The 9,621-nt window shown below is 35.3% G+C and overlaps 1 pseudogene; it reads left to right on the top strand.

The window, feature by feature from the left end:
- The first annotated feature begins 285 nt into the window (after positions 1-285).
- Positions 286-787, top strand: LOC114221668 (zinc finger protein 280D pseudogene; annotated as a pseudogene).
- The last annotated feature ends 8,834 nt before the right edge of the window (positions 788-9,621 follow it).

Genomic DNA, 9,621 nt, shown 5'->3' with positions numbered 1-9,621 from the left:
CTGCAGGAGGTTCCACAGCAACCCCGCCTTACCTACCACTCCGCGGCCTGCCGTTGTCCTCGCTGAATTTTCAGCGGGTTTTCCTGCACGTCTTTCTCCTCCTCCACCTTCTCCTCCTCCTCAGGGATCAGCTCTGCTCCGGGTTCAGTTCCTAGTACCTGCAAATTAAACCAATACAAGACAGATTAAGAGGAGAAGAGAAAGGGAAACAGGTATAACTTAATGCCTTGCCTGGAGTCACATGTACTTAGGTGACAGTTTGCAGAAACCCAGCTCAGCAAATTGATGGGTCACGACCCTCTTCAGCCAAAAAAATTATTCAAAAATGGCAGAACTGTTTATGGAATGTGAAGAAGAGCTGGAACCATAGCAGAAGAAATGAAGAGGTTGAGGATGAGGGGGAGGATGGCCCCTCCACGAGCTGATCTTCGTTTGGAGAGATCTCAGGTTCAAAAGCAGCAATTGCCAATATTTTGAATAGGGTAAACCTCAGCTCATATCTGAGGGGACTAAAGAATGGTGCACTCAGGTATTACTGCTGCATCCCAGCCCTCAAGTCAGTGCTAGTGAACCCCACATCAGATCCAGGGGCTGCCTCACCAGTAAATTTTCCTCCTGAATCTAGATCTTTGGATAGTTCTGTTATTGTTCAGACTTTGTCTAGACCTGCCTTTCTGAAAGTACATAGTCATCTCAGGGATACCTTGGATATTATTTATCAGTATCTACAATTTCCGGACTATCATGGGGAATCATCCAATATAATTGGTTCAGAAAGCCTAAGTGACATTAGACAATGTCAACCAGGAACTAACTACCTAACCTGTTCGTAAATCAGGCAGTATGCTTACATTAAGTAGGTACAGTATTGAAAACTGTGCTATCAAAACATTAATGAAAGTATGATCAGTAATGAAAATTGCATAATGGCAAGCTACTTAAGATTATGAACTGGGCCAAGTATTCTTGGTTCTTAATTTAGAAAATTGTTGAGAGGCTATTGTAGCATTTTATTCTGAAAACAGACCTTCATAGTTTAATTAGTTTAAAAAACTTAAAAAGTAACTGTTAATGGTAACAGTTTTTATTGAGCTGTTAATATTTGTAAGGCTTTGTGCTAAATGCAATACATAAATTAATCTTTTAATGTCTGTGAAACTAGCACTATTATTATTCTTGTTTTATTTTCTTTTTAAACATTTTAAAAAGATTTATGTATTTCTTTATTTGAGAGAGAGAGCGTGCTTGCGTGTGGGTGAGTGGGGGGAGGGCCACAGGGAGAGGGAGAGAGAGAATCTCAAGCAGACTCCATGCTGAGAGTGGAGTCCCATGTGGGGCTTGATCGCATGACCCTGAGATCATGACCTGAGCCGAAACCAACAGTTGGATGCTCAACTGACTGAGCCACCCAGGCACCCTGTTATTCTTATTTGGTAGTTGAGGAAACAGAGGCTCACAGAGCTTCAGTAATTCACTGACGGTCACACAGCTAGAAAATGGTGGATCTGGGATTTCAGTACAGACTAACTGACAGTTTATGTGTGTATGCTACATAAATACATAGATGTTATGTATCAGTGTATATTTTTTTTTAAATTGAAGCATTGCCTTAGGGCAACAGTTTTCTAAGTGTAGTCTTCAATTTTCTGGGGTTCCCCTGAGACTCTCTTGTGGGTTTGGGAGACTGTCATAATAATACAAAGATACTATTTGCCTTTTTCACCGTGTTGATATTTGCACTGAGGATGCAAAAGCAGTGGTGGGTGAAGTGCTGGTGCCTCAGTAGGAATCAAGACAGTGGTACCAGCTGTGCTAGTAGTTTTATATTAGTCACCACTCTGTACTCACGGTAAAAAAAATACTGTAGTCATACTCAGTCTCCTTGATGAAGTATTAAAATGTTATTCATGTTAGCTCTCTACCCTTGAATATGTGTGCTTTTAAACTATTTTCTGTGATGAAATGGGTCGTATGCATAAAGCTGTCTGAAGTAACATGTTTATCTTGCAGAAAAGCGCTTGTGTGATTGACTTGTGAGCTCAACCGCTCACTTTTTAAAAGTAGAGACCATTTTTACTCGGGGGGAAAAAATGCACCAACTAGAACTTCTAGGAGCAGAAAATAAAATAACTGGAAGAACCATATGATTGATTTAGCAGCAGATTTATATACAACTGAAGAGAGAATTAGTGGAATAGAAGATAAATCAGAAGAATTATCCAGAAGGCAGCCAGGGAGAGACCCTCCCCAGTGTCCTCCTTGATAAAAGAAAATGTAGAAGAGAAGTTAAAATACATGGAGAGTAGAATGAGAAGTGAGAAGGTAAAGACCTTCTCTGCATATGATCAGAGTTCTAGGAGTAGTGAGAGAAAATAGGTAGAAGCAATATATTTGAAGAAATAATGCCATTGATCATGTATCACACACATAGATTCCATGATCGTATCATAAGGGTAAAATTTTCATTTTACCGGAGTTATGTAACAGTTTTTTAAATTTGTATATGCTTGAAAACATGACCTTAAAGTAGCTATATTTATATTTATCTATATTATAAATTAGATTTAGAAGAAGAAAAGATCAAATGTCCAGATTCAAGAGTTATAATGAATACTAAGAAACATAAATACATGTATTTTTACTTTAGATTTCCAGATGATTTCTGCCTTAGAATTATATCATAATACTACAGCAGAAAATCAACTACATAAAGAATATTTTAGAAGAAGTCATAAAAATGACAGATTAGTATAAAGAAATGATCAGCAGGCTAACTCCTGACTTCTCAAGAGCAACTGCAGAATCCAGAAGATAGTAGAAACTTCATGTGCTGAAAGAAAATAACTAGTACTTTAGAATTTCATAACAGTAAAAATATCCTTTAAGAATGAGGTAAAAGAAAAAAAAAGAATGAGGTAAAAGTTCAAAAATTAAGGAAAATAAAAGCTTGAATTTTAGTCTCAACACTCAAGGACATTCTGAAGGTTCCATTTTAAGCAGAAGGAAAACACGAGCTTAAGATGAAAGGTCTGAGAGGCACGATGAAGAACAAATATTGAATCTAAATGAGTATTAACCATTTATAACAAAAATAAAAAATGAATAATACCGATCAAATTAAAAATGGGAAAAGTACATTACAAAAATGTATAAATTAGGTGTGGAGGTTAATGGGACTAAACTGTCTGAAGACAGTTCTTCTATTTTCTGAGAAAGGGGTAAAAGTTTTAACTTTAAAGTTTGGTAAATTAAATAAACATGTTTTAGTTTCAACTATAAACATTAGAACAGTAGCAACAGAGTATAACTTACAATTCGTAGATGGGAAATAGAAGTGAGAAAAATATTCAGTCATCCAAAAGAAGGAAAAGAAAGAGAGAATGAAAAGAAACACATGACAGGCAGTGCAAATAGAAAATACGAGATAATCAATTTAAGCCCATTAATTACAGAAACTAAAAATGCTCTACTTATATAAATAATTCTCAGATTGGATTTAAAAAAAATCTAATGATATGCTGTTAATGATATGTTACAAGCAACATATCTAAAACGTAAGGACACTGAAAAACTAAATATAAAAGGTTGGAAAAATATATGCCATGCAATATTAACCAAAAGAATGCTGATTTGGCTGTATTAATATAAGATATTAATAGATGAGTCACTTCGGTGATAAAAATTTTAGTGTACTAGGAAGATCTAAAACTTTTAGATCCTATGAACCTAGTAACATGACCTCAAAATATATGATATAATTAACAATTAAGTTGCTGAAGGAAAAATAAAAACATTCATAATTATGATAGGAGATTTAAAAAAATACTTCCCTCAGTCACAGATAAAACAAGCCAACAATTATCAATATAGATATACAAGATTTGACCAATTTGATCAACAAACTTGACATAACAGATATGTGCAGTAAAAGGGTGCAGAATACAAACCGTTTTTTAAGCATATATGAAACATTAAGAAATTGATCATTTACTAGAACTTAAATCACATCTCATTGAATTTCAAAGGAGTGAAATCAAGGTCAGAAGACCTTATTCTTTCTGATCGCTGTGTAAATATTAAGCTAGAAGTCAGTAGCAAAAGGATAACCAGAAAATCTGATGTATTTGGGATAAATAACTTACGTGTTAAAGGAGAAATCATCATAGAAGTTCAGAAATTTTGATTTGAACAGTAAAAAATTAGCATACGTAGGATGCGGATAAAACAGTCTTTAGAGAAAACTTTATGGTCTTTAGAGCTTATATTTTTCAAAAGGCTGAAAATTAATAGACATTTGTCTCATGAAGTTAGGTAAAGGGAAATAAGATAACCTAGAAGACCGTGGACAGAAGGAAGGACTCAAGATAACAGTATAAATGAAAGAAATTGATAATAAACATATTCACAAAATCTGAAGTCTTTTTGAAAAAAAAAAATCTTACACGCTTAAAATGTCCTGCAAGACTGGTCACGAAAGAATGATAAAAGGCACGTGTAATCACTCTATGGAATGAAAAAGAGGATAACATTAGAAAGGCTACATAAAATAAAAAGATAAATTATTATAAAAACTGTATGCTGATGGTTTTGAAAATGTAGTTGAGTAGAAAAATTATTAGAAAGTAGAACTCACCAATACTGATTCACAAGTGAGTAGACAACCTATGAATTACGATAATCTTTAATACATTTAATTGGTAGTAAAAGAAATCTTCCTAAAAGGAAAATGCCAGGCTCAGAGGACTTCATTGGCGAGTGTGTCAGCCATTAAAGGAAGAAAACTTTTACTCTTACATAAACTCTTCCAGAGAATATAAAAAGAGATGACAGTCCCTAGTTTTGTTTATTTGTTTGTTTGTTTTGGTTTGGTGTTTTGTTAAGGTTTTTAAAATGAGGCTTACATATTCTCAGTACCAAAACTCATCATGGCAGATTGGTGGAGAAAAGATAGACTTTTTAATTATTAATGCTGGGCATACTGGGCATCTGTATAAAAAAAATGTAAAAGTTTCCTCACTTCTTAGTACATACAAAACCCAATTCTATGTGGATTTGAGATGTAAATGTGAGAGGTAAAACTATAGACCTTATAGCAGCTAGAAGAATATCTCCTGAACTTGGAGTAGGAAAATTTTTTTTTATATAAAGCAAAATATTGCTAATAATAAAAAGCAAGTTTGATATGTTCAACTACATTACATTTGCAATTTTTATATCATTATATCATAAAGATAACAAAAAGGCAGAGAGTGGGTAGATATATTTATAAGATATATAGCTGACAAAAGACTCATATTCAGGATTGATTATGCTGTTCAATATGGTAGCCAGTAGCCACATGTGGCTATTTAAATTAAATTAGGTTAGATTAAATTAAATTTACCAAGCAATTCTTTACCTTCATTAGCCATATTTAAAGTGCTCAGTAGCCACATGTACCTACTGGCTGCCATACTGTATAGCACTGATTTAGACTTTTTAAAAAAAATTTAAATTCGGGGCGCCTGGGTGGCTCAGTCGTTGAGCGTCTGCCTTTCGGCTCAGGTCGTGATCCCAGGGTCCTGGGATCGAGCCCCGCATCGGGCTCCCTGCTCCGCGGGGGGCCTGCTTCTCTCTCTCCCGCTCCCCCTGCTTGTGTTCCCTCTCTCGCTGTGTCTCTCTGTCAAATAAATAAATAAATAAAACTTTAAAAAAAAAATTTTAAATTCAATTAGCCAACATATAGTACACCATGAGTTTCAGGTGTGGTGTTCAGTGATTCATCAGTTGCGTATAACACCCAGTGTTCATCACATCACATGCCCTCCTGATTTAGATTTTTTAAGGAAATATATATCCAGGGGTGCCTGATGGTGCAGTCAGTTAAGCGTCCAACTCTTGGTTTCAGCTCAGGTCCTGATCTCAGGGTCCTGGAATCGAGCCTCTCGTCAGGCTCTGTGCTTAGCGTGAAGTCTGCTTAAGATTCTCTGTCCCTCTCCCTCTGCCCCTCCCACTCGTGTGCTCGCTTTCTCTCTCTCAATAAATAAATAAATAAATCTTTTTAAGAAAAGAAATATATATCCAGAATATACAAAATATAGTATCTCTATATCTATATAAAGTGTTCATAATTTATAAAGAAATGAATATTCTTGTATAAATTAATAAGAATAAAGTTGACAACTCTCTAGTTAAATGGGTTAGTAAAAAGGCTTTTATTTAAAAGGCCCTTCCAGAAGGGGCTATCTAAATGGCCAGTAAACATACGAAAAGATGTCAACCTCATTAGGAAGCAGAGGAATACAAATTAAAACCATTACAAGTTGCCACAGTATATTCAAGTGATTGGCTGAAATATTTGTACAAATTAATACCAAGTGTTTGTGAGAACGTAGATTAAGAGGAACTCTACTGCTTGTGAGAGTGAAATTGGCCCAATTTGGAAAAGTAGTTTGACTTTATGCATTAAGTTTGAAATATATAGAGGATAAGTTTGAAATTCATAGACAGGATATATATGTTTATATATACACATACATACATATATCCCCTGTGAATACCACGTATGGGTTAAAAATCTTACAGAACAACATGCGTTATTGTTCCAGCTCTTGGGCAAGAGTTGGCATGGCAGAATAGCTCCAAACTGAAATTGACCCAGAAGTCTTATCTATATTCCAATGTAGATAAATAAATTGAAGTACATTCACAGAATGGAACAGCATAGAGCAATTGAGGTAAATGAATCACAGCTGTACCCAGCATCATGGCTAAATCTCACATGTCTGATACAGAGTAAAAGAAGCAAAATGTGAAATAATACATGTGGTATGATTCTATTTATGTAATGTTATAAAACTACACCATACTACTAAAGGATATGTCATTAGGTGAAAATCATAAAACAAAAGAAGAAAATGATTATAATACTCAGTAGGACTGGTGGTTTATTCTGTTGGTAAGAGAGAGGGTTGTAACAAAGGAAGGGCACATGGGTCTTTTGGGATAGTTCTAATAGGTTATTTTTTATTCTGGGTTATAGGAGTGTTTGCTCTAGAATTATTTGGAAGAATGAATACTTGGAAGAGTGAATACATAAATATTTTATGAACTTCTTATATGAGTATTCCACAATAATAAAAAAATGGAAGCCCTAAGCTGCTTATATTTTCTTGAGTATATTTGAAAAGGAGTTATAGAAGAGGGCTATTTAAGAGTTATATCAATACGTTCGACAAATAGAGACAGGGAAAGATCATTCTAGGATTGGAACATTATGAAAACGGTATGAAACTGGGAAGACAAGAGCCTGTTTGAGTCCTACCAGTAGTACCTGTATCCTTTAGGGGGAGGTGGGAAATATACGGGAAATAAGGCTGTTACAGGTTAGGTACATGAGATTTTCCTAGACTGGAAACTGTTTTGAAATTATTCTTCAATTAAAAAAGAAAAAACTCTTTGTAGATACATCACCTACAAAGCACATCTGCGGATTTCTTGAAAGAGAGCATAACCCTACTTATGTTCCCATGAGCATCAAACTGAAGAAGAAAAATCTTCAACATCTTAACATGCTATTCTTTGTTTATGTCACCTAACAGGATGTGGATAGTTGGCAGTTTCCCCATTTGATTTATTTAATTACAAATGAATCATTTGGTTTAAGTTACGATTTTGACGTAGAAAATAATCATATCTAATATTTATAGATTTTTTTAATGTATGTTTGGCACTTTTAGCAACTATGCTATGTTGCCTAGAAGAGCTTCTTGGGGCAAAAGGAGACACCCCTCTGGACGTTCCTGCCTATTTTCATTTTCATTTTCACTTGGATTGAACATTGGCTTACGTAAGGCACCTCCCCAATTGCCCTGAGACCAAAAACTCTTGAACTTGGCACTGACCCACTCACTTTTGCCAGGTCATATCATAGTGTCTTGTCTTATTTCTACTGAACATTATCCACTTTTTTTTTTTTTTTTTTTTTACTTTGAAACAGTTAGGGGCTACACACAAGTTAGTGTCATATGTCAATTTAATTAATGTGTTCTTAATTCTAGCATCCAAATCTTTAATAACATATTTTGCATTGAGTCAGACAGTGTTGGGCTCTAAATTTATCTTCACCTTATAAGCTAATGTGACCTGAAGCAAATGACTGGCTTCTCTGAATTTTAACTTTCCTCACCTATACAATGGGACGATCATTCTTACAGAAGCCTAGCACAGTATCTAATAAAACCTAATGCTCAGTAACTAGTGGTAGCACTAGTAAGTAGTAGTGATAACAGTAGTTCTTATTTGCAGTAGGGGTAGCAGGAAATGCAATAGGCAGATAAGGAAGGACTACATTTGTGCTCTGCCTCTTGAACACTCCCCATATCCAGCAAGCAGGGTGATCTAGCCACGTAGTAGCCATATAGCGGCAACAAAGAGTTCTCTCCCCTGTGGTTCAAAGCACCAGCCTAGGAATCAGGCAGGCCTGGGTGCAAATCCTTGCTCTGCCATTTATTACTGTGTGACTTTTGGCTAGTAACTTAACCTATCTCTAAAAACGTTTGAATATTAAATACAATTATATGTATAAATGGCTCAGCATAGTGGCTGACACATAATTATTCAATAAATCATTATTTTTTACTGTTTCCCTAGGTATAGTTCTAGTAATCAAGACTATAAGGAGCTAGAAATAAGGAAAGGGAAAAATCCCTTCACCTCAGTGTCTGACCCTGTTGGGTCCCATCTGCAGCCTGCAGATTTGGTTAGCTGGGAAAGGAGACAGAGAGTAACACAGGCAACTCCTGTGTGTATTTATTGTCATTGTTTCTTTCTCATCTCCCTTCTCCTCGTTAAAAACAAGCCTTATTGGCAAAGCCAGTGACTGTTTAAGGTAGCTCTTTCTTTATTATGGAGAGGATGGCCATGGGAGGTAGGAAGATGAATAAGGACCATATATTTATGGATTTTTATTTTGGTAAAAAGCTATAACATAAAATTTATCTTCTTAATTATTTTAAGGTATGCAGTACAATAGTATTAACTTTATCTACACAGTTGTGCAAAAGATCTCTAGAACTTTTTCATCTTGTGAAACCGAAACTCTATACTCATTGAACGACAGCTTACCTTTCTTGGCTGCCCCCAGCCTCCGGCAACTTCCATTCTAAGAGTTTTGCTACTTTAAATATCTCTTATAAGTGGAATCATGCAGTGTTTGTCTTTTTGAAACTGGTTTATTTCATGTAGCATAATGTCCTCAAGGTGCATCCATACTGTAGTATATAATAGGATTTCCTTTGTTTGGTAAGTCTATTTGCACTTTTTTTTAAGGAACTACTGGGCTGTTTTCCATAGGGCTGCACCATTTTACATTCTCACCAACAGTGCAAAAACACAGACATGGGTCCCACTTTCTCCACATCCTTGCCAACACTACTTGTTATTATTATTATTATTTTATAATGGCCATCATAATGGTTATAAGGTGATAACTCATTGTGGTTTTGATTTGTATTTACCTGATGACTAGTGATGTTGAATGTCTTTTCATATCTTTGTGGGTCATTTTTAGATCTTCTTTGGAGAAATGTCTACTCAAGTCCTTTGTCCATTTTTTAATTGGGTTATTTTTGTTGTTGTTGT

This window comes from Eumetopias jubatus, unplaced genomic scaffold, assembly GCF_037043125.1.
Source record: "Eumetopias jubatus isolate StellerSeaLion01/CBP00866 unplaced genomic scaffold, mEumJub1_p1.0 scaffold_8, whole genome shotgun sequence".
Taxonomy (NCBI): domain Eukaryota; kingdom Metazoa; phylum Chordata; class Mammalia; order Carnivora; family Otariidae; genus Eumetopias; species Eumetopias jubatus.
This window is presented reverse-complemented; position numbering and strand designations above follow the sequence as displayed.